Source organism: Cyanistes caeruleus, chromosome 2 (genome assembly GCF_971803275.1).
Source record: "Cyanistes caeruleus chromosome 2, bCyaCae1.hap1.1, whole genome shotgun sequence".
Taxonomy (NCBI): Eukaryota; Metazoa; Chordata; class Aves; order Passeriformes; family Paridae; genus Cyanistes; species Cyanistes caeruleus.
The window spans coordinates 39,414,713-39,440,322 of NC_141702.1; the positions used below are offsets into that span (position 1 = coordinate 39,414,713).

The 25,610-nt window shown below is 39.7% G+C and overlaps 1 protein-coding gene and 1 pseudogene across 15 annotated transcripts in view; one reads left to right on the top strand and one right to left on the bottom strand.

Moving 5' to 3' along the window:
* Positions 1–6,357: 6,357 nt before the first annotated feature.
* LOC111926009 (kinesin-like protein KIF11 pseudogene) lies at positions 6,358–7,612 on the bottom strand (annotated as a pseudogene).
* Positions 7,613–9,023: 1,411 nt separating this feature from the next.
* Positions 9,024–25,610, top strand: part of KLHL32 (kelch like family member 32) — a 120,539-nt gene continuing 103,952 nt past the window's right edge. For 3 of the 15 annotated variants that reach the window (XM_086876585.1, XM_086876591.1, XM_086876588.1), the window contains exons 1-3: positions 9,060–9,273; positions 15,091–15,214; positions 17,777–17,863. The gene's annotated coding sequence lies outside the window, so the exon portion shown is untranslated. Of the gene's footprint in view, positions 9,274–11,696; positions 11,784–15,090; positions 15,215–17,776; positions 17,864–18,339; positions 18,427–21,770; positions 21,829–25,610 lie in introns of those variants that run through there. The other 12 variants (XM_023922209.2, XM_023922214.2, XM_086876581.1 and 9 more) reach the window with 11 other exon arrangements.

Sequence of the window (25,610 nt, forward strand, 5' to 3'; positions counted from 1 at the left end):
CTAAGTTGTTTGCTCTTGTTTAATACTTTAATCTGTTTGGAAAATACAGGTCATCTTGTAGTGGTTAATTGCTACAACAGTGAGGTGTATTAATTTTTTTCTGACACCCCTGTGGATGGTCTATACTCTGGTTTTAGACATGGGGTCAAGAAGCAGAACTACAGACTCTTCACATGGGAGATAGAACAGCACTGATTTCAGAGTATGTTCTCTCTCATTCTTCAAGTACTGAAATGCACATAGCAGTGATCTCCACGTGCTGTTGCAGCTCCCAGTAACAAAGCAAGATACATTTTTCTCTTTTTAATGAATGGATTATGTCAACCATTGCCTTTTGTTCTATCTATTGGTTCACATGTATTTCAGGCTCTTCCACAATACCCAAAGACAGGTTAGAAAGTGGAGTGGAAAGCAAAACTGCAATTTTTAAAAGAGCAGTTACATTTTTTGCTAAAATTACTTTTTGTTTTTTAGATAGTTTGTCTTTCTGAGGCATAAATAAGGTGTGGGTCTTTTTTTTTGTAGTGCAGAGTATAAATTGAAAATAGACAGTAAAACGCTAAAGTATAGTCAACAAATGTATAAGTAAGAGCTACTATGAAAAACTGATGAAGTGTGTTCCTGTTTCCTAATAATAGGGGAATTCTGAAAGGCTTAAATTTTGATGCTTTTTACAACATAGCATTTTATTAATGCATTATGAGTGTTTGCCAGAGGTGACCATATGTATGTTTTCTCTACTGCCCCTGTAGACTGGGGCTTAAATGGAAACAATATTTGGTTTAATGCTAAAATTTTATCTGGTGTTTCTGATTTTACAGGTTATTCCCACTGGGTGAAACAGAAGATGCCTTCAACCACTCTTCTGAAGGCATCTTGCTCATTTGAGTTCTGCTCCTTTCAGATTGTATACATAAACCTCTTTTTTGTCTGGGCACAGCCTGAAACAGGAGATAGTTTCCACACTCAGCATCAGGCCCACCAGGCAACATTGACGCACACATGTACACAGACACACAATTGTATGCTGTTGTTGCTTTTGGGGACAGGAGGGGCTGTTGTCATCTATAGCCCTTGCTGTGCTAATTTTTCATTTCATGACTTCCATAACCTGTCTCCCTCCATGCTACTTCGTGTATCTTCATCTCAGATGTACAGAGTGACTCACCCAACCCTCCTGATTTCAGACCAGATTATTCAGCTTCCACTCCATGCCTCTCATTCTGGTGAACAATTTGAGCAGCGACTTTGTTTTGGATAAATTAAAAAAACAAACAATGGTATTTGACTGTAGTTGGAAGTAGGCTATCATTCCTAGTAACCTTCACTAGGATTAGACTTTTCATAAATCAGAGGCACATCTCTTTAAAGTTAGTTGCAATCTGCCTTTTAGTGTCTCCTGCACTATTATGACTGTCTGTCTAGATCAGCAGACCTGCTTCCCAGAGTGGAATCCATCATCCTAAAATTACTTTCAAGTATCTTTTTTGTGTGCTTACCAGAAGCAATTTAAATCTGCAGTCTAACAGTGCATTGTCTCTAAAGGAGAATCTTCTGCCAGTAGCCACCCCTTAGCCCTAAGAAGGGCTTCTCTGCCTGCATGGTAAGCTGGCTCAACCTACTGACTGTGCAGAAAACCACACACTTTCTTTTCTTTCATTATAGTTATTTTCAGATACCCCTTGTTTAAGAGGGTGATTAAGAAGCATAGCACATATGTCTTCTTCAAGATTTCTTTCAGGGAAGTTTATTCCAGATTTCTACTCTTTGTTAACTAAGGAGTTAAGGATTGGAATGTCAACCTTTGAGGGTTCAGTTACACTGTGTAAGATGAATCTTTGGTCTGAAGAAGTATAGTTACTATTCTGCCACCAGTATGACTAAGAAAGTTCTTCCTCCATTGATTTAACAGCATCAGTCATGCACATGAAAGTTACAGGCTTTCAATAACTAAGGTTTTCATATTACCTAAGTACCACTGTGAGTGGACTCATCTATTCTGTGAATGTGTTGACTAGAATATCTTCTGTTTCCAGTGCACAAATCCTGACAAAGGTGCAGGGGTCTTAGTTCAGACACTAAGGAGCTGAGTAAGCTGTGACCTTGTAGTGTTGTAATCTACAGAATATCATTATTTTGGATATCTACCTAGCCCTTCCTGCCACTGTCTATGAATTCATGCTCTGACAACATGAAGCCATACAGAACAAGAATGCCCTAAATACCACAGAGAACTATTAGAACACATACTGAGAAGGATAAAAGGCTGGTAGCATTTGCTGAAAGAAACTAAAAGGTAATAAACGTCAAACTGTAAGCGCTGGGAGTAGTAGCCTAAGATCTGATCCCTGCAGGTGCTTTTGCATGGGGAACTACTGGAAGTCCTTGATCGGATATGGAATCAACTATTCTTGAGATGGTGCCTGGAAAGTGAATAGACCCAGGTAGAGGAAGACTATACATGCTCACTGTCCCATGTTGTGTTTCTAAGATGTACCCACTGGTTCTTATTCTTTTCATCTTCAGAGGTTAGAAACTGGGAGAGTTTTATGATTAAACAGTTAACTTTTTTTTTAACTGCATGAGGAAGGAGTTGCTGCTGTGCACAGTTAGCACAGTGAGGTCAGCACGGCCAGCTGTAGTCGTGATAGAAAATCCTTTGGTTCTGCCGACAGACTAAGCTCAATAAATTACTTTATGAGCTCTCCCTCTCCCAGCAGATTTCTAACACCTGCATCCTCCCTCTTATGATTTGTCTAATTACCCTAGAATTAAAAGTGAAGCAAACATTCACTCATTCTTTCAGATCTTCAGTATCCCCATGCTCCTTTCCATTGCAGAAAGGACCTGAATTTAAGAAAAGGCTGAAGGAAAAGTAATCTAAAGACACTGTTATACAAACAGAATAGAAGTCAAACATTGAAAAAAGGAAGGAAAAACTCACTGGTTCTCAAAACAAAGGCATGCAGAGTGCTCTACACAAAGGCCTATGCTTTTGTTAGCAGAGTGGCAGTGTCAAGGCTCCATAAACTGTAGTATATACAAGCTCATCTATCACAATGTAAAAAGCACTGCAGGAGTACATGGTCTTTCTCCCTTTTCCTGACCCCTGGTTCTATCCTTACTCTTCCTTTTCCAGCCATGTCATGATCCCTTTCGTAGAGATCATAGAGGTTTTCATACATCAGAGCCTCCAGCCTGATGCTTTTGCAGCAGCCACATGCTGAGTGGAGCAGCTACATTTTTGGAGTACTGGCAGTAAAATATGTTTCCTTGATGTTAGAAATACACCTCCTACTTCACAGAAATAAAAGCTGTGGAGAGTCACATCTAATGTGCCAGACTATTTTGATTTCAACAGTTGAGAAGTTGAGAATGATTTTGTTTAAAGCAGCCTCAGGCTGAGCCATGCTCAACTGTTCTTTTGGAGTAGGGGAATGTAGGAAAGGGAGTTGGAGGAATAAGAAAATTGTTAACATTCAGTGGCCAGCAATTTACCTACCAAAAGTAGTATATAGGTTGCCAAAATGTTCTTTTAGTTTCTTGTCTAACTTCCACTTCCTTTTTCCCTTTCTGTAAATGTTAAGGGCTGCATCCAGGGCTGTATTCAGAAAAACATACGTAGCAGAGGAAGCATTGCAAGGTTCAAGCAGGACCTTACACACCCTGCTACATGTCAGGAAGTTTCTTTCCTCCAGTAGGGGATGTTACCTCATATGACTAAATCTGTTCCAAATGAAAGAACCAGGTCAAAGCAGTAACCTAGACAACTTCAATGTTACAGCTAACACTACTATTTATATAGTTTCTACTGAGAAGGGAATAGTTACTCCCTTACCTGTTTTAATTTTCTTTTGCCTGCTGGGTTTCTTTTATGCAAGTGCTGTCATGTAGTTTGTGTTTGTCAGCTCCACCAACAAGCAGAAAACCTTAGTCACTTAGGGGTTTTCTTCTAGCTCCAGTTGCAATGAAGATAGAGGGTGGGATTGCAGATACTACGTTTTCTTCCTTTTTTTATGTTGGACTTTTACTCTGTTTCTTTATTTTAGATGTTTGTGGTACTGACACGTAATGTGGAAAACGCTCAGCTGAGAGAACTGCACGGAACATAATGTAATGTTTCATGTTTTCATGTTTTTAATGATAATAGTGGTGCTGGGTTTACTTTTGGATGTAGCTAGGAAATGCCTGTATTTATCTGGATAATTTTCAGAACATTGAGACAACATTGAGATAACATCAGTACAGCAGGTTTACATTCAGCTTTGCAAATCAGGAAGAGTCCTGTAAGAGGAAATGATGGGTTAAGTACAGATGAGTTGTAAAAAACCTCTGAACAGAAGGTTTACACAAACATTGACTGCGCATGGTCAGAGATTGATGTAACTTGTGGCTATGTGGGTAATTCATCCTAAATCACAATAAGATGAGAATCTTGCGAAGCCATACTGGAATCTGAACTGCAGAAGTTTTCAGTATGGATAGCTGAGTGATACATGATCCTAACACAGTGACTGTTAATCATTTTAGATGTTATCCAAAAACTAGAAGGAAAAAATGTGATTGGAACTCCAAGGCACCGTAGTGTTCATAGTAGTTCCAGTGACAGAAATTTTGTATTTACTTTTCTTCATAGTGTCTGAAGGAGTAACACAAAATTCTGTATTTATGCTTGAAAGCAGTCTCAGTTTTAAGTTCAAGCCAGCTGTACCCTGAGGCTGAAACATGGCCATGTTTTTGCAGCAGGGAAGACTGCCATATGTTGCTGTGATAAAAAAAATTACACTGATGCCAATCTCTGAAGTTAGTCTTCTAAAAAATATATAAGGGAGCATATTTGTGGCAATATAAGATTTTAGAGAGAGTAAAAGAGCTTGACATGCCTTTATTTATGAATAATTTTTCTGTCTCTTTAACAGTAAATGCTGCAAAAGTCATAATTTACTGTTGTTTTTGAGAGTTGTATATAATACATAAATCCATTGCATCTCCCCATTACACAGAATTGCTTGCTGTCTAGCTACCAGCTTTCAATTGCCATAGGACAATTCCATTCATTGAATAAATTCTTACTTATTGACTGGCTTTTAGTGAGCACAAACTGGAAATCAATAAGACATTTTTTTTAGGAGTTATTCAGGCACGCCTCTAAATGAGAGCAGGGATGTGGAGACCCTGGGCCTAGCTGGCAGCATCATGACGTACTCTTTCCTTTTTTAAGGTCAATATAGGCCATTCACCATTCATGGGTGAATTCCAATGCTTTTAAAATTGGCAATTAGTTTGTTTTAGTTCCAGCAGTATGTCAAGGATCTTTGAACACAACTATTTTAATTCTTGATATACATACAATAAAATGTACTGTACGATATATCCTCACAGTGCGGTAGTTCCAAACTGCAACTACTGCAACTTTAATGCAGAACAAAATATTCAATAAAAAATACGTATCTCAATCATAAACCTTCTGTTCCCTACTGCAAACACTGAAGCCACTGTTTCTCGTTGCTAAAGAAGGACTGTTACTGATCCATAAAGCAGACTACCTGAGCAGTTTTAAATTCCCTCCATTTACCAGTATCCTGAGGTGCATTTTTTAGATTGCTTAGAAATTGCTGAGAACAGACTATGGATTCCACCATCTTCTTTTATGTCCATGTAACATATGGCCACAAACTACCATTTATGTCCTTGAGCTTTTGAACAAAATTATCCAGAGATACAATGAATTTGGTTTGAAGCAGAAGTTTTACTACTGGCTAGGTCAATGGTTTCCAGATAAACATTTTCTTCCCAGCAGTGGTGGTATTCTTCAAACTTCCATTTTTTGACAGTATGCAAGCTTGAGTTCTTCTGCATCTCCTGTGCCAACAGGTTCTGCTGGCTTTGAAGTGAGGACAGTAATTCATTTGCTTTCTTTGTATATACACACTTTACCATTTTCACTTCTCTAAAATTCCCACAGTACTTTGCATGAGAGAAAAAACATTGGCTGTTTCTGTAATTTTTTTTTCAGAGTGAGACAGAGATCTCCTAAGAAGGTATTAATTGTTTTTATGACTCTCCATCTCATCAACCAGAAAATTTCCTTGTTATTCTGAAACAAAACAGTTTAGTTCCAGGACAATTTCTACCATTGCTGTCAAGATATTTAATGCTCCTCATGATCCAGATGCTTGCTTCTCAGTCAACTTGAATGGCTCAGCTTTACTAGCAAATGGCACAGTCCCATTTTGTAACACATTTTCAGACACTTGAGAAAGTTCAGTGTTCAGCAAATTTTTTAGCAGAGGTGAAAGACCCTGATACAGCTAATGCAAATACATTATCTGCTGAACAACTGATCAATAGGAGGACAACTATAAAATATGCATAAGACATCAACATCTGTTGCTGCTTCAGACTGTTCTCTGAAGATTAAACTGAATCTTTATTTACTTTATTACTTTATTGACCAGAACATTAATTTCTCCTGCAAATCTATTTGGATGATAGCACTGTGTTGATCAACAGCTCTCTTAAGATACAGTTTTGCATAGATACACGAATTATACTAACAGTACTGACCAAATGGCTAATTGTGCCATGGAATTTTTGTGTATTTAGAACTGAAACCATATGTTCTTTTTCAGCTAGAGGAATCTTGGTTTCTTGCTGATCTGTCTGTGTTTCTTTTCAGTTATTTCTCCTTGAATTTCAGATCTGTTTTCATTGTTTCATTGCTTTTATTAATTGTGAATGGTTTAGTGATTGTTTTCACTACTTTTTCCATGGTGCTCATAATCTCAATATACATATAACTTGTTCTTCCCAAACTGTCAGCTTTCCTTTAAGGGCTACATGAATTTTCAATGAAAATATAGATTCCATTTCACTCTTATGCAGCAGTGAGGTCTCCTTTTAAGTGCTTAATTAATCTTCAGTATCTTCCTCAATAACAGCTCCTTTTGGCAGCTGCTGGTAAACTTAAGGTTTCATCACGTTCTTTGCTCTGTGAGCATACTCCACTGTACTCTGTTTTCCCTTGGGATTTATAGATGTGGGAGAAACTCTGGCTGTTACAGATGTTCCCTGAGCACCTTGAAGGATCCTCTTAGGATGCCCTGTGTCTTCTTCCACAAGAGCAGCAATAACTCTTCCATGGATCAGAATCGAATACTTGGTATTTCCAGCTTCATAACTCTTTTATCAACTGACCCAAAATGAAGCATTTTTACTTCATGCAAGTTTATATTCCCAGTTCTAACAAGCTCTTGTCTATCTGCTCGATTTACTTTCATATGAGTGGTAAAGGAAAAACAGGATCAACTGTAATATGCATTCATGTAAGTAGCTGCAGTAGTTTGTTTTTTTTTGCTGAACCTTTTTCCAAGATTTGGTAGGCTTCATTTTTGTTGTGTTCAAGTATTTCTTCTGAGCCTTTCACACCTACATGTGTCTTGTGTATGGGATCATCGAACATCTACCGTCTTTCTCTAGAGCTGGGAATAGGAGTAAGATAAAAAAGTTCTTCATTATACATTTCCAGAATAGAGAATTTTACAAAAAAAAAAAAAATTAAAAAATAGTCAATCTCTGTGACTTTTTCTAATATTTAATATGATGTATTGCCAGACTCCATTGAGTGGTGTCCAGCAACAGGACAAGGAGCACTGACCATAACCAAAACACAAGTTACACCACAACGTGAGGAAGAACTTTACACTGAAGGTGGCAGAGCCCTGTAAGAGGCTGCCTAGGGAGGTCATGCAGTATCCCTTTCTGGAGACGTTCAAAACCCACTTGGATGCAATCAAGGAAAGGTACTGGAGCCATAACAGTTTTGTGTTGCACTGGTTCTAACGAAGCACTGCCTTTGTCTTTATTCCTCTGTTTTGGAATAAAAACAGGCCTCTGCCTGGTATTGCACTGCATAAGCACCAAGCTGCTTGACCCTTGACTTGGGGAGACTTTGCATTACTACCCCAAACACTCCATATACTGCATCTGGTGCACTTTCTGCACTAACTTTCCAGTGGTTACTGTGTGCTCTGCAGATGAGGAATTGAGGTATTTCTAGATACCTTCACAAACACCTTACAACAGAACAACTCATCTGTCAGTAGGCTTAGCTGAAGGCCCACATGCTGTAAAAGGGTCTTAAGGAATTGTCATCTGAAAAAGACCTAAACACCTCTGATGTGGCATGTATGTAAAATTTAATATGGAGGTATGTTGGAGATGGAGGCAGAGACTTTTGGGATCTACTGTTTTTGTATTAACTTCACAGATCAGAAAATAAAAACTAAACTCCTAAGAAAATCCAGTAGCAAGATGAAAACTGCTCAAAAGTAGAGGTGCTCTGTGCAATTCTCAAAATAGTATTTTCTCCTATATATTAAAGCACATTCCTGTCTTGATGATTATGAATGGATCACTATCATTACATTTATTTTTTAATTCTCCTGAGTGTTCTTCACAACCATGGCATCAGTTAGAGGGTGCAGGAAGAAAAGTTCCCACCACCTCTCAGTTTCATGAGGTGAGGCTGAAAGAACAGCGCTGTTACCGAGCCCCACTGCAGAGCTGGGTTCTGTGTCGCTGCAAAGATGACATTTGGAAAAATACACAGTGGCGCGGCACTTGTATCTCAGACGGATGTTCCTCATCAGTTTTGCAAATAAGATTTTCAAAAAGTCACATTAAACCCCATAACAGGATGATAAAGCAGTGATGCCTTACTACGCTAGGATGCTCTGGTCCTGACCCCGCTGAGACCTCATCCTTTCCAGAGGTATCTCTCGTACTAAAATCCTCCTTCCCAAATGCCGCCCTGACCTCGCCGTCCCCGTGGTTATCCCGCCTCGCAGGTGCTCTTCCTACAAACTTAGCGCTACTTAAAGGGCTCACTCACTCAACCAGGCCTTCTCCCTCCAGCTCTCCCACAGGGCCGTGGTCCCGGCGGCTGGGCAGCGCGGCGGCCCTCGCCTCCCGAGGGCACCGCGGGCTGCGGCCCTCCCCCGCGCCGCCAGCGGCCGGCACCCGCCGCCGGGCTCCCGCGGCCCGAGCCGCCTCCTCCTCCCCCGGCAGGTGCGGCCCTCCCGGGCCGCCGCTGCGCACTGGGCGGGGCGGGGAAGCTCCTCCTGCTCGGGCACTGGAGCGGCACAGCCGGGACGGCGGCTCTGCGGCGCGGGAGCTGCTGGCCCGCGGCTCGTCCCCCCGCTGCCGTCGGAGCGGAGCGGGGCGGAGAGGCGGCGCCGCCACCGCCGAGCGCGGCCCCGGCACCTGCCCGAGGTGAGCGAGCGGTCGGGCCCGAGGCGGCGCCTCGCCGCCCGTGTTACCTAACCGGGACCGGGGCGGGGGGCGGCCGCCGGTCGTGCCCCGCGGCCCCGGCCGCTCGACACCGCCGCAGTGGGGAAGGGGGCTCTGATGCGGAAGAGCGGGGGGCGAGGGCGAGTGTCCCCGTTGCCAGGGAGACGGGTCAAGCGGCGGCTCCGGCCGCCGGGGCGCCCCCGGGCACCGAGCAGCGCTCCCGCCGGCTCTCGGCTCCGCGTAGGAGGCGGCGGGGAGCGGCGGTGGGGGGAGGATGAGCCCGAGCCCGGGGTGGCTCCGGGGCGCCGTGAGTCCCGCTGCCCGCGGGGTTATGCGGGGACGTGCTCCAGGTGCTCGGCTGGCGGCGGCTCGGTGGAACATGGCTCTGCCGCCGCGACACGGGCGCTGGAAGGCGGCTCGTCACCTGCTGCGAGCTGCGCTCTCGTGTACCGGGACTTGAAGCTACTCGTTTGACTGACAAAAACAAGCTTTTGCTCCGCTCCGGCGTTTAAATATGCGACAGCTCGTAACTGCAAACGAACCGGGCACCCTGATTGCTGGAACATCGTATCTGCAGCCCTGTCAATTGAAAAGGTGCTGCTCAGGTGGTTGTTAGCGGATGGTGGGGAAGGATTTGGTTCCCGGCACGAAATTTGCCGTTTGGTCGATGTGGAGCAATTCTAGCGAAGCAGCGCGGGTCCCTGCGATGCCGCAGGTTGCAGATGGCTCATTGCTGCCGCTCTCCCCGGCCACCGGTGCACGGTGCATTCCGCCCCTGGAGCGAGCCCGGCTTCTCTGAGAGCTGATCCATAGCTGTCGCACCAAGCACCGGGAAGCAGCGTGCTTGGCACCAGACACCGCAATAAATTGGGAAAGAAATGGAATGATGGTTTAAATCTTACCACGGGGAAATAAACTGCAGACGTTGATCATAGCAAATAGTGTGATTGCAGTTTTTAAAGCTTGTCATTAATTTTTCCAATTTTGTAGGGCTAAGAAAATATCTTACAAAGGTTTCAAAAGCAAGTTGGGGGTTAGTCTTATTTGAGTAAGTCTTCGTGGCAGCATTTGTTCAGTCGTGAAAAGATCAGAAGCAGACCCAGAGGCCACAGTCCTGTTAACTGTAGCACATAGGGTAAAGGATTACTGTAGCCCTGCCAATTCCTGTTGATCTGCCTCCATGAAGTGGTTGGCAGGAGCCAAGACCGCTGGGGCATGTTCAATTCTTTAGTTTTTATCTGAAAACCGTATTTGTTGTTTAAGTATATCCGACAGAAATCTGGTGACGTGCTGAATAAGTAAAACAGTTATCACAGATGCTTAAAAAGCCACCCATATATAGCTACTCAGTCACATCTCTTTGTGTTATTCAAGTTTACAGATGATTGCAGAGAAATTTTTTCTTTACTTTGAAAGTACTCCAGAAAAAACTCCTTTAATCTTTTGTCTGTTTTTCAGACTGTGAATAATTTGACAGCATCTGTAAAGCACTTTACAGATATTATGTACAAAGTACTATGCTAGGTATAGGAGTACAGGTACTCTCAGAAACTGATGGAGAATAATAACCTCTTGATTAGTAGGACACTAAAAATAATGCACTTGTAACAATTAACATCTCTTAAGCACAAAATTTTAAATTTTTTTAGGTGCCTACAGTGTTTATAAAAATATTGTATTTTACTGTACATACAAGCAACAAAAGGCCCTGTTAATTCCTATATAGGCATGCATGGAGAAAATGTACATTTGGCCAGCTATTGAATTGGCAGATGGGGGAAAGATTGTACTCCTAATATGTCAAGAGGGAAAGAAGTTGCCTTGGGGTTTCTTTGAAAATGGTCCAGTTAGATTGGCAGTTATACCTTTCATTCAATTCCAAGTGAGAGGAAAATGCTGTTAGGGAAGGGAATTTTAATATGGAAGCTAAAGTGTTGTTTATTTAACACTTTGTAGCTCAGCACGAACCACACAGAAGATGAGATTAACCGCTGTTTTTACTGTCAGAAAACAATGGGATGTTTTAAAAGTAAACATGACCGTGCAAAAATTTAATTTATGGATATGTTTTTATGAAAACGAGCTTGGTAGTGACTGTGCTTCAAACTGACCCTGAACAAATAGTGTAGATTCTTGCCTTGGACAAGAAATACGAGATTCCCATGGATCTTCTGGTGGAATTGTAATCTCTTTTCAGTCTTGTCTTCTCTTTAAGACAGGACTTGAACAACTGTGTTTAAGATGGCGACTTCTGTTGAAAAGTCTGTGTATTGCTAATCATGTAAGTGAATTTGACCCCGGATTTGAACATACAAAGGAATTTGAGTAGCATCAAGGGAGGTGGTTTTGTTTTCGTTTTTTTCCTCCCTTTTTATTAAGGGGAGTAATAACTTTTGATTTTACAGTAGGGAGAAGTATGGTTAGAAGATCAGCAGCAGATGGAAATTTATGCTTGCATGGGTCATTTCTTCAGCAGGCACTTGCAAAGTAAAGTAAGTGCAATTTGAGTGCAAAAGAGAAAATGCTGTGTTCATTAAAAAAAACCCCACTTTTTTGTTGTCTATTTTTGATTCAGAATATCTTTCTTTTGCCTGAAAAGTCAGAAATTGATGTAACGCTTCTGACACTGATGATCAGCTTCTACAAAGCAGCAAAAAAGGAATGTATTTAATAAGAAATTCATGGCACTGCTGTGGTGTTTTTGATCAGTTCTGCTGACTGGAATATGATGAACTTAATGGCCAAGAATGACAGTAATTTAATGCCGTGCTAGCATGAGGAAGTGATGATTATAAATTGGACTAGAAGTGGGAATTGGATTAAGTGAAAAATGAAATTAATTTAATCACTCGTGTGAGAACAGATGACAGTTATTGGGAAAAACTAGCCAAACAAAAATATCATGCAGGGTAATTATACTTACCTACAGCAACCACATATTTGTCTCATTTTAGTTCTTTTATTGAAAAAAAAGTTACCCTTCATATTTCTCATCCATCTACGACTTTCATATGATACTTGCCAGTGTGCTCTCTGCTCTTAGGACTTCAATTACTTTGATTACCCTGATTGCCAGAAGTGGAGGGAATCTTTGTATTTTTGTATCTCTCTTCTTTGGAGATGGAAAAACAAACATTTAGCCAAAATGACAAGATTTTCCTAAGAAATTATTGAATTTTTAAAAACCTATTTTTAAATTTTGTAACAGTTTATTCCCCACACAAAAAAACCCCACCAAAAAACCCAAACCACCCTCATACTACTAACTGATAGAAGTAGTGTATCCCCTCAAATTTTTTGAATTATGTGACACTTATACGTAGTAGTGAAAGACAGGATCCTTGACATAGTGATTTCTAAGCCCTCACTTCTTTGTGTTCTGATTTAGATGGCTTTTTGACCACTTATGAAGTAAAATGAGGTCTGCTACTCTGCCATTCTGGATGCATACTATATTGCATGACTGTGTGCTTCTAGATGGGATGCTTCTATTTCCAGGAGATTTTTGAAATTTTACTGGCAAATTCTGATTGCTGAAAAGAAGTAAAGAATAGCAACCCTTCACAGGGCCTTGTAATTGTTTTAATTAATGATTATTTATTTATTTATTTAAATTTTGTCTCATGTCTAGGTTTTACACCTGACTGAATTTTGGGCTTTGAACAGTTAGAGCCTTCAAATTAAGAAGAAACGTACTTAGGAGACCATTTTTGAGGGGCATTCCTGATAAGACTGAAGACATTTCAAAGACTAGAGGCCACTCTGGGGGGGTAGTTTCAAGAGAAAAAAATGAAAAAATTATGTTGGAGTTTGATAGTTTAAACTGGGAGACCAGGAGGGCTTTGAAACTCTTGGTTCTGGGTGTTCCCATGTGGACCAGACACCCTGAATCTGCCTGATGTTTATAGGAAGGGAAATGTCTAATGTAGGCCAGAAAGGAGCTGCAGCAGATTCTGGGCAGGCTCTAGTCTGTGTTCTAGATTCTAAAAAAATATTTTGTCAAGATTTATCAGACATGTGTTTTAATTGCACTTTTAACTATGGAAAATTTTGGACTAAGACTCCACACTGAAGTCTGTTACCAGGCTTCTTGTGGACCTGCAATGTTTGTCTTCCTTTCTGGGGCAGGAGTTTTGCACAGATGAGGTACCTGAATTAGGAAACCTTTTGTGCTCTTTGCTGGTAGTGGCAGCGAAGTCACTCAGGGCAGATAGCTTGTGGGAACTGGGGGCGTACCAAGGGCTCTTTATGCACCTACATACACTTCTAGATCTTCGAAATACACCTCTCCTTCGGCTTGAGACAAGAAAGGTGTTGTTTCAGGAAGTGACTTTCCAGTAGTGAATGCTGCGCAAATTCCAGTCACACTCACACCAGTTGGAAGCTGTTGACTTTGATACTGACAGTTGGATATTTCCCTGTGATGAGAAAGCAATTAAATATATAAACAATTATGAGTAAAATAAATCAGAGGCTTCAGAACATCAGTAATACTTGAGAATGTGTGATTTTTTTTCCTCTTAAGTTAGGTGACTACTCTCAACAGTTACGCAAGTTAAGAATTTGTTCTGCTAAAATTTCCATAGCAATATGCTGTGGCAGTTTAGAAGAGCTTTAATTGTAGGGAATGAGCTCCGTAGGGGGATAAATTGTAAATATTTTGATTTGTCAGTACGTGAAGGTTAAGGTTGATCTGAAGACTGTCTTTTTCTACAACCATCTGTCTTTGTTTTTCCTGACAGGAATGATACATATGGTGGTGGTAGTTGACAGTGTAGATGTTGTAATGTTTGAGCCTAATTTTTTTTTTTGTGTTTTTCCTGAATGCTGTGATTGTTTAGGATGGATCTTAAGCTCATGGATTTTCCCCCTCAGTAGTCTAAACTCCTGAATTTTTTTAACCCCTTGTGTCTCCAGAATAGGCTTTCATTCTAGTCTTCAGTAAGGAACCAGTTGGAAAAAATTCTCAGCACCACTAGTTTGGATTACAGGGGAGTTTTTTTTTGAAGATATATCTCAGAGTGATTTAAGTCCATTTCTGCACTGTTGATAAGGCTTGATTTCTGTCCTGTATGTTTTGTTTGTTTTTTAAAGTGATTGTTTTAGTGAAAACAGTATGCTTAGATTAATAACAAATCTTGAATAAGATGTGAACAAGCTTATGGCCTTGTTATGTCTGAAACATTTTCCATCAGGTTTCACTTCAGGTCAAATAAAGTAAAAGGGCTACTGTCATTTGTAGGCTAAAATGTGTCTCTACCTGGCCTATCAAGACAAAAGAGATAAAAAACTGGTTGAAGAAATGTCATCAGAATATGTGGAATGTATATTTCTCAGGTTTACTTTTGAAATTTTCTAAAATTTGTCTTAATGGGTTTTTTTTTCCCTAACAGCTACATTTGTAAGACAGTGCCTTTAATAGTGCTTTTTTTTCCTGATCTAATACAGATTTTAAAATTCTGTCTTTAAAGCAATAAGGAGAAGATTCTCCCTTTGAGGGGATACCTCTTCTGTGGGTTTTGCCTTTTCTCTGTTAGTTTTGAAAGCCCCCTTTCAGTCAGTGACTTATATTTTAGTCGCATAAAACAACAACAAAAAAGGAAGAACTGAGGTGATATTTTCAGAACAGAACTGGGACTTTGACTTTAGTGAACTGTGGAGACCAAAATAGAGGTCTCAAGAGCAAGGCTGAACTGCAGTGCTGCCTTCTCGTGGAGATAAAAGTACCTGTTTTGTGATTTTGGTGTGTTCCTTAGCTAAACTTCCTTTTTTTCACTTTTTCTTTCTCTGTTTCCATAGAAAACGCAGACAAACAAACAGGAAGGGAGCAGAACTCCTTTGTGGCAGGGCTTTAGTGCATCAGTACTGCAGAGTGCACTGGAGAGTGTGCCATTCCCCTGCTGCGCTGGGCTTCCCATCCTTGGTGAGGTTACATTAAAATACCCTGGGGATTTCTTGTGGTCTGTGGCGACTTTTGCATACACATGCTGTATTTATTTGTAGGGAAAGCGTGTAGGAAATTGAATGATGGCAATGCAAGTGAAGTGTTGTCCATTTGCATTTCTTGTATGTGGCTCCACCCTCCAGACACACTCACAGAATTGCAAAAACTTAGGTGTTGCCAAAATGTAAATTGAAGAACTAGATGTGCTTTGCTTCCTTGCTTAGGGAGGATAGCTATGAACGGACGTGAAACAGAAGTAGGAACTCAGCATTAGAAAGCAAGTCAAACTCCAAAATGTTTTGGTAGCCAGGGCTGGCTATCTAATACAGGAGGAAGCTCTCCTAGATCCTCAAGTATAATTATGCCATTTCTTTTTTCTTTCTTTTTTTTTCCTCTTTTTTTTTTCTCTTTTATTGGATTTGTTCAATTTCTTTAAGACCTTTTGGTCAGGTCCATCATGCATAATGGCATCAAATTCCATGCTTTCCATCTGTGGGTGTAAGTGACAGCAGATGAGAACAAGTCATACACAAAATTAGTGGAGTCTGTGTTCCTTGCAGCTGTTCACATTTCCCCAGGATTCCCGATCCACTCTAGTGCACCTCTACCTTAAAGGCAGGAAAGCTGCTAGACAGGATGTTTGAATTTACTATCTTTGCTAATTAGAACTAACTTTTACACTATGGACTTGCATTGATTTTTAGTGGTGTTGCTGGGTAGGTGAAGAGAATTAAGGCTTCAGTAGCAGAACATTGTCAGTTGTAATTTGTAACCATTTTAAGACATAAATACCTCCAGCTTTCCACCTCCCTCTGCATGTATTGCAGAGCTGGAGGAGTAGACCAAGTGCCTGCATTTGGCTGGTTGTAGGCACTATTGTGGGATGTCATTATGGGTTTGAAACCTGTGGCAACACAAGTAGTACTGCCCCCAAGCACACCTCTGCTCTGGGGCAATAATGTGTGGCAGAGCATGTGGCATACTGGGGAAGGAGAATCAAAGCATCTTCAGCGGCATAGGTTGATTCTGTGAATTACACATTATGTTTCTACATTTTGTCCTGTCACTGGCCTGGGTACTTCTGAGTGCTGAAAATTGTGGAAACCCAAGGAGTGAGTGAATTTTCTTAGACTGTGTCTTTGGCCCAGGTAGTGAGGGAGATAACTGTGTGATCACCAAGTAGCCCATAGCAAACCAGATCAAGCCCTGAACCCCTAAAAGAGGGGAGGAAGTAAAAAAAAAAAAAAAAAAAAAAAAAAAAAAAAAAAAAAAAAAAAAAGTGGTACTATATATATATGTGTCTATGTATATATATATATATACAGGAATCTAAATATATAAGGGAGAAGGGTGAGGTTTTGTTGTTTGGAGTTTTGTGACTTTGTTGTTGGTTTTTTAGTTTTTTTCTGAGCTACTTGGTATAGTCTGTGGGATGAAAGAAAACATGCAAACAGAACTGTTTCTTTGGCTTACACCTGAAGAAGGCACAGAAGTCTAAACACTTTTCCATTCTTTTTCTAATTCAACTTCTGCTTCTAATTAAAGACCAGAGAGTAAAATATATTCAATATCTTACTTTTAGGTATTTTTCCTTGAAACAGCAGGTTTTCTCCAAGTGAAGTTTTGTCTCAGGATGGCTAGGGAATGGTTGAAGAAAATCTTGAGCTGTAGTTTTAGAACCTTCTATTTGAAGTGGGAAAAAAGCCCCTCTATCTGTTGTCAACTAAGGTTATTTTCCATCTGTTTATCTCTGTTACACACATTTGAAAGCTGTCAGAAGAACCAAACTTTATCAGAAAATTCCATCTAATGGGTTTATGACACCTTATGCATCTTGTTTTGACACAAGATGTTCTGCAGCTGTACTGGCTTGAGGTACTCCTGATCCCTCTGTCCCTCTGCTGCAGCTTGTTGCTCATTTTGCTGGCATCACCGTTTGTGGAGGGGTATTGGGGATAGCATCACCAGCAAGTCTTTTAGAGCTTTAAGAGAAAATAAAAAACTATCCCCTAAAAATTAAAAAGCAGCCCCACAGAAGTCTCTCTTACACTCTTAAACCAGGTCAGGCAAAAGAAGGAGGTATAGGAGCCAGCAGTGCTGCTGAGCCATTCTGTCTTGAAAGAAGAGAAAGTTGCTTTGACCTGTGATGAATATATGTAGAATAGAGCAAGGCATGTGGACTTGAAGTGTTTAGTTTTCTTTCATATAGTCGGGGGTAAAAGGTGTTAAAACAGTGGGTTTATTTAGCAATTTCTGGCACTGATTACTAGTAAGCAAATGTTTACACTGCAGCTTGCCATAAATAAACAGAAGGGTGTTTGGAAACCCTGACCAGCTTTTGTGTAGGAGAGAGCAGTCATAACAAACTGGTTCTGTGAGAAACTGAAAGCAAATAAAAGATGGGCTGTTATTCATGGTTTGCAGAGGCAGAAGAGACTGTGAACAAAAGAATCAAGTAATTTTCAAATACTGAAAAATGCTATTTGTGAACCTGGGATAAATTTCAGTAATGTTTCATGTTCTTCTGTTTTCAACCTTTAGAAAATCTAAAGAAAAGAAGGGCAAATTATTTTAACCAACTCCAGCCTCAGAGAAGGGTGAAAATCTTCAGCTCCATTCAATACTGCTGTGAGTCTTTTGTATCTCCCCAAGATATTTCCAAGACCATTTGCTACCTCTTTCTGAGTGTTAACAACCTTGCAGTCACTTAAAATGCTGTAGTTAGCTAAAGAAAAGAATTCTTTCAAAAATCTCCTAATAAACCTTTATCTGCAAGGAGAGCTCTTCTTTTAGTACTTAATGATATTATTGCCTACTACAAGGAAGTTATTTTCGTTATTATTTTATGTTATTGGGATTTTTTGAGTCTTAGTATTATGGTATAAAGTGATCGGTAGGCAATAGAGCATTTCCAGTTGGGTAGCTAAAGTATTGATTTATGGGTTTTCTAAAGTAGTTGTTAAATGGTACCAAACCCCAAAATCAATATTCCATTTTTATTTTATATTGACACATAGTTTTTGTGATTGAATCCAAATATCTTAGTAGCTGGTAACTATGATATGATAACTCATATTGACTTTTCTGCAACTTTTTTTTTGCAGTTTTCATGCAACCACAGCAATATACCAAATACTCTCTGGCCTTAAAAGATAGACAAGACTCAAACTAGTAATGGAGCTGATGAAATAGTAGTAAAAATCATGGCTGAGGCAGAATCTTTTTCTTAGTTATTCCCTGTGTGGAATGGAAGTCTTCAGCAATCTTAGGTCTTCACAGAGAATCTCTTGGTTGTAGGGTTCCACTGGAACCAAGGAGGCAGGGAAATTGTATTAATAGCTCAAATGTCTTTGTGACTGTGATGGTAGGAAAAAGAAATATGTTTTACAGAAGAGATGAAATCTTCTACATAAACTGCCATTAGGGCATACAAGTTAACTGAAATGTGTAGAGATACCCACTTAGCTCAGAACAAATTAGCAAAATATGAAGGAGCACTATTTGTAGTGTAGCATTTGTGTAACGTGTTGAGAAATTACTTGTATGTCTGCAGGTCTCTGCATTGGGCTATGTTGAATGTAGGTGAGGTGGTGATCCCTTGGGAACTGCAGGTCAGTAAATTCCAGTCCAGTTTCAAAGATTTTATTCTCTCTCTGTGAGAAATAGGCTTCAAAGACCACACTTACATGGTAATAAGTTGGGGAAACTATTGAGTCCTTAATAGTATAGCTGCATCCGATTTTGATTCATCTTTGAGAAGGTTTGTATTTCCAGTAGCACTTACTCTGAAGGAATTTCAAAAATCGCTTTTAGTTCTAGTTAGTGTGAAGACTGTGCTCTTCCTCTCCTGAAAATGAGTGGCAAGAGCCTTTATTTGGTTATCTTGAAATTGGTATAAATACAGAGGTAAAAACCGGCATTTTTCTTTTCAAATATAACCAACTGCCTGAGAGCAAGCTAGTGGTGATGCAAAAGCTTCTATATGCTCAGTGACTGGCAACACTGTCAGATATACAAGTAAAAGTGCTTGCAAGGTGGGGAGATATCGTTCAGACTTTATTTATTTATCTATTTATTTATTTATTTGAGATCAGTTGTCTCCTGATTAGATGGGGGTGACTGTAGTGTTGAATAACTAAGGTAAGTGAATAAACCTGGCCAAAATAGTCCTGCAATTCTTGGCTGCATTAGGCGTCTTACTGTCCAAAGATGGAAAAGAAGCAGTGAATGTGTGCTTAGAGTGCTGGATCATGTACAATACAATGGCTCAGTTCTTTGGCAAGGTGAGGAGCAGTCTGTCCCCTGCAAATTCTTTGATTCAAATCCAGCTTCTTGTGTGTGCCATTTGGTAAAGAGAAATCAAACACAATTTAATTATCCTCTTAGTCTTTGGATGTATCTGCAGTATCCTTGGGCTTGGCCATTGGAAGGGATGGGTGGGTGCTTCAGGCTATCTTTATGCCAGTCAGCATATGTTGGGCCAGCATGTCTCTGTTCCTAGCTCAAGACACTGATGGATAGCTTCTACTTGTTATATCATTGAATGGCTTTTAATCTTAGCATTGAAATTCTCAAGCATTCAAATTAGAAAAGTCAGTTCCCAGATGTCAGTAATTACACGAATTCAGACATTCCCCAGTAGGAGTCATAAGCCTGGTGTTAGATTGTTTTCAAGCCTCTCTCAGTAATCTTCAGCTCTATAAACTTTATTCTTTTTTGTGAGGTGAGAACTTCAGGTGCAGTTTTATTCCAGCAGATACATTTGGTGACAGGGAAGGAAGCCACCATGACTAGTTTATTCTGGCTATTTCACACTTAAAATATGTTTATTTTCTGATCATGGTTTACCTGTGATTGCAGCAAAACTACTCTCTAGTGTTAGAGCCTGAGTTAGCATTTTCCTTCCTAAATCAGTCTGTGTCAAATTTGATTTAGAAATTCAGTTGAGTTTGATTCTGCTGTCCCATTGATTCTTCTAGAAGTATACTAACAGTGATATATTTAAATTTTATTATTTGCTGTGGTCCAAATGTAAAAGCAACCCAGATAGCTTCCATGTGGGTTAGAGGCTGGGAATCTAAAGTAATTAAAAAGCAGCTGGAGTAAAAGTAATGTGGAAGTATTATGATACAACATATTAGTCAGAATAATATAGTAAATCACAGTAATTCAGATTTTGTCCAAGCAAGTTAAATTTTTAAAATCTTGAAAGCATATAAAATAATATTATATAAAATAATAATTTATCATAAGTATTACATTTAAAAGCCAAAATTTTAGTGTTGTCAGAAATTTATTCAAGGTGCTTTAAATTGCTTGGATTTCTTTTGGTTGATGACCATCTGTTGGAAAACTTTGAAAATACCCTCCCCAAAACTTAGTTAAAGAAAATAAATTCTTTTGCACTTGGTCAGGAGTCATTCAGGGCTCATCTTACTCTCTGGAACAGGAATGTCTAGTGCCTCTTGAGATACTGATCCAGAAGGGACTTGATGTCCTGTGTGTCCTATGTCATCTTTCCCATGTCCCCTGGAAGATGGCTTAGATACTCTACAGGGTCTGAAATAACAGTAAATTTTGGTATATTATCAACTGTATTCAAGTGTTAATTGTGTTTAATTGGAAAAATGTTAAAAAAATGCTCACATGTACTGCTTACAAAATATTATTTTTGTTTATCAAGTGAAATGTTCATCAAGCTTCATATGAATGGTAGTTGCACTGCCACCAAGCTTTCCTATCCTAAAAAAAAAAAAGAAAAGAAAAAACTACTTGCTTATGACAAAATAAGTGTTTAGTGCTACAGTACATTTGGTTTGGATTGGTAATATTTCTAGACAGGAGTTAAAAGAATTCCTAGGCAGTTCCAATAAATGGAAACTGAAATGGACTGAAACTCATAAATGTGCCCTACTGGGACACCTAACAGATATGTGGAGGCATGTGTGTTTGCTATGGTTTTGATAGAATATCCCCCTTTTGCCCCTTCTGTTTCCTTTTATGAGATAAAACGTCTTCAAGGAGATTGGAATGTGGAATAAATGGGTCATATGGGACTAATATGCTCTTGCATGCATGCAGTACATTCAGCTGTACCACAGAGAATCACACCAAGCACTGAATTGTCTAGCTTGGAAAGGACCTCTTGATATAATTTAGTCAAAGCTCCCTGTTAAGCAAGATCAGCTAGATGAGATTGTCCAGGATGGTGTCCAGAGGTGTTTTGAATATCTCTAAGAATGAAGACTCCACAAGCTCTCTGGGGAATCTGTTCTGATGTTTAACTACTACTCACAGTAAATAGCATTTTCTAGTGTTAACAGGAATTCCATGTCTGTTAATTTATGCCTGTTAAGTTACAGAAGAAGCAGTGTTTTAACTTGAATTATGAGTAGCTATTGGTAGCACTAAGTGGCTTTTAACAAGGTAATTATTGCCGTTAAAATTAAAAAATAAATGTTGTTTTGGAAACAAGGAAACAAATGTCTTTTTTTCTTTTCTTTTTTTTTTTCCTCTCCTGCTTGATGCTGTTTAGCTTTCTCAAATATGGTGGGATTCTAGTGATTGGCATCCAATTCACAAACTTCAGTGAGGCATGTAGGTCTGTCTCCACAAATCATCTGGTGTGTGGTTCTAGGAGCAGTATTCACAAACCCTAGAGACTTGCTGAGCTTACCAGTTTAATCAGTCTGAGTAGTGATAGATGCTTCAGAACAATGACTCAACAGGCTGCAAGTTGCTTGCATGTATATCAAGGGAAGAGCAAGATGTTAATTTAACTGGTAGAAAACAAAAGTATACAAGTCTTAAATTCTTCACTTCTGCAAGTAAGCTCCTAACTGTAGCCTGATGCAGTCTTCCATAGGTGCCCTTGGGAATTGAAACAGCAACTTGTTTAAAAAAATAAAAAGAGTTTTTACTTTTCTTTTGAAATTTAGCTTTGGCTTGTTTGGGATTTTTTTGTTTGGTTATTTTTTGTGGTTTTGTTTTGAGATTTTTTTGTTTGTTTAAATAATCTAAGAAGTATTGATGCAGCATTTGCCAAAAAGTAGATCTGAGTCTGTCTTTAAATCTGTGTGTACCCGAAGTATTTAAAGTACAGAACACATTCAAACCTGATGTTTCCAAACAAGAACTTATATGTTTCTCTGTTAACCTATTTATAGAGCTTAATTAGAGTGATATTTTACTTTACTAAAAAATATTTCCTTAAACTGAATTTCTTAAGACATGTTGTCAAAGTTATGACTCACACTACAGATATATCCTATGCATCTTCACTGTGAGTTTTTTTAAACTGTATTTCCTGACACCTCTTCTCTCTACTTGGTATGTCCCTTCTGCTCTGAGAGGAATTTTTATTTGTTGTATTGACCCTGAGTTTTAATAACAGTGGTCAATGTCAGAACATTTTCTAGGTAGCTGGTCTGGAACATTGAATAAAGTTTGTGTTAGAAATGGAACATGTATTGAGTAAAGGATGAGAGAAAAAAGCAGATCTCTTATTTTAGTAAAATAGACTAGTATGAAATCTAGATTCTGGATAAATCTTTGGAGAAAGAGAATCTACTAACACTATCATCAGCTTGGGCAGGGCATTCAGCTGTTTTCCAGCATGAGAAGTCTGCTGTCCTGGTGTCTTCCCTTGTGTTCCCAGCAGATATGTGAACCACAGCTTCCTCTGGTAGGAGCTGTACCATTCCCAACTGTCCTAATGCTTCAAAAGCTCACACTCTAGCAGATTGTACTCACAAGGAGCAGGGAGAAGGCCACAGTTCCCTAAGTAAATCTGCCCATTGATACCCTCTTGAGTTGAGAGCGTTTTTCCTTCTAGTGGTATGGTAAGAGCTTTCTCCTTTGTCCAGGTAAGGTTTGTACACTCCCATGTGTATAGCAAAGCTCTTGCAGGTTTTTGTCTATGGGTGCAGAGAATCCATCAGACATCTTCAGAGCCACTTTGCATATCCCAGGCCAGGCTTATCTGTGTACTTGTCCAGGCTTGTTAAGGTTATAGAGGTAGCAGTGACTGTAAACATGTTGCTGATGGTGAATGTAAGAAATCATGGTCTTACAGTAACAAAATATGTACATTATGGAAACTCTATTTTTCCTAAAATGCAAGTGTGGTTTTTTTTTTTTAATCTGCAGTAGGCAGTAAAGGGTAAAGAGCTAGAAGAAGAGATGACTCTGCAGGCTTCACTGCTTATGGCTTTTGTGATTGCAGTGTGTAATAGAACTTGGAGATGGGCAGCCCTCTCCACTCCCTCCCACTGCTTCTCACCCACTAACAGAATTCATCTGTAAGCCTTATTTAGTCTGGTCATTTAATTAGTGTTGATATTCTCTTTCAATCTAGATTTCTTTAATGTTTAAATGAAATATATCTTTTCAGTAAAGAAGTGTTTCAGTTGATCTGAGTTTGTTGTAAGGAAAAGGCCTAAATTAGATGGATTTACTTCAGAGCTGTAGCTGACTTCCAAGTCCTGTCACTCCTAGTAAAATCCCTTTTTACATGTAGAAAAAAAGCCACATGTAGAAATCCCTTTTATACTTGAAGCACCTTAAAGCTAAATAGTAATACAGGCATCCCTGTAATACAAGAGTTTATGCTGGAATGGCATTAGCCAGGCTTTTAGAAGATTTGATGCAATTTAAGAGTAGAAAAAGAGCCCTAAGGGAGTTCAAACATTCACGTTTTAAGAAATGAAGGAATTAGGAATACCTGTGCCTTTTCTTGCATTAAGCTGATTGTAGGGAACTTCAGTTTTGGTATTGGAGCACGTAGCTTTTTGCCTTTTCTAGCATTCTTGGTTTCATGAGCATGTAACCCTTTGACACTTCTTCAAAGGTAAACTAAAAAAATCTTGACGAGCTGTGCCAACTGAATAGAAGAGCAACATGACTGGAACCATTAGCATTAATCCATCACAGCAGAAAGTGAAAGAAAAATGTTCTGAAGCTCTTTCTCCACAAAAAAAAAAAGTGCAAAACTTGGTGATCTTGATTTCTAGTCTAAAATCTAGATGCAATGGGCTTTAACAAACATCAGTTCTTTTAATTGCTGTCTTCTAAATCTGATGGCTTTGTCACATGCACATTTTAGCCCAGGATCTTCCCTGTCCCTGTCTCTTTGTCTTTCTGTGTGCTTTCCCAGCCGGCTCTTCTGAGCAGTCAGTCGTCTTGTCTGGCAATTAAAATTATTCCCTGATGACCTGTGGCTTCTCTTCCTATGATTGCATCTGTAGAAAAATCCATCTTTCTCATCTATTTTCCCAGATACTCATCTGATTTTAGTATTGTGTACTATTCCACTGTTTCCCCTTCCCCTTTGCAACAGTGGAAACCCAGGAAATAACTTTAAGCTGGTCTTTATCACCAGCTTCCCCTGTGTTGTTTTTGTTTCCTCTTCCTACTTCTTTCCCATTTGACATCTCCCTCTTGGCCTCATCAAAATGTGTTTCATCATCAAAATGAATGACGCTCTGCCCAATTTGCTTAAAGCTAAATCTTTTGATGCCTGTTTCTCTTAAAAGAAAGGTGTTTGCAAATCTCTGAGTTCTCTTACATTGAAGAGTAGAGGAATAGTCCGTAAGACAATTATGTGTCCAGTTCTGGGGTCCTCAACATAACAAATGGTGACTTGTTAGAAAGGGGCTGGGGAAGGATCACAAAAATGGACCACCTTCCCTGCAGAGACAGGCTGAGACAGCTGGAATTGTTCAATCTGGAGAACAACTTGGAGCTTGGTCTCACAGTGGCCTTAGAGTAAGGGGCCTTATAAAAATGAGGGAGACTGAATTACATGGGCAGGTAATGATAGGACAAGGGGAATGGTTTTACAGGGTTTAGGCTAGATGCCAGGGAGCAATTCGATTTTCAGAGGGCAGAGCAGTACTGGTACAAGTTGCCCAGAGAAACTGTGGATGCTCCATGCCTGAAAGTGTTCAAGGCCAGTTTGAATGGGACTTTGAGCAACCTGGGCTAGTGGACCCTGCCCGTGGGAGTGGGAGTTGGAACTAGGTGATCTTTAAGGGTCTTTCTAACCCAATCCATTCTGTGATTCTCTGATTATATATGGGGTAAAATTGATAGGGATTTTAGTGATCAGTTACTCTGTGACTTGAATATTTTTTCAAACTTGAAACATGGAGATCGGTAACCTTTTGCGGTGTTTTGATGTTTATAGAACTGCAGTGTAATTGTGCTTCTATGTAATGGCATTTTTTTTTCCCCCTGATTCCTGGCATTGAAAGCACCCACTGGACACAGAGCAAGTATTTTACTTTATTGTAATTATGCTGTAAGGGGAGGGGGAGCCCAGTCTTTGAAATACTGTCACTGTCCTGGAGGTACAAGTTATACTGAAGCATAGTTC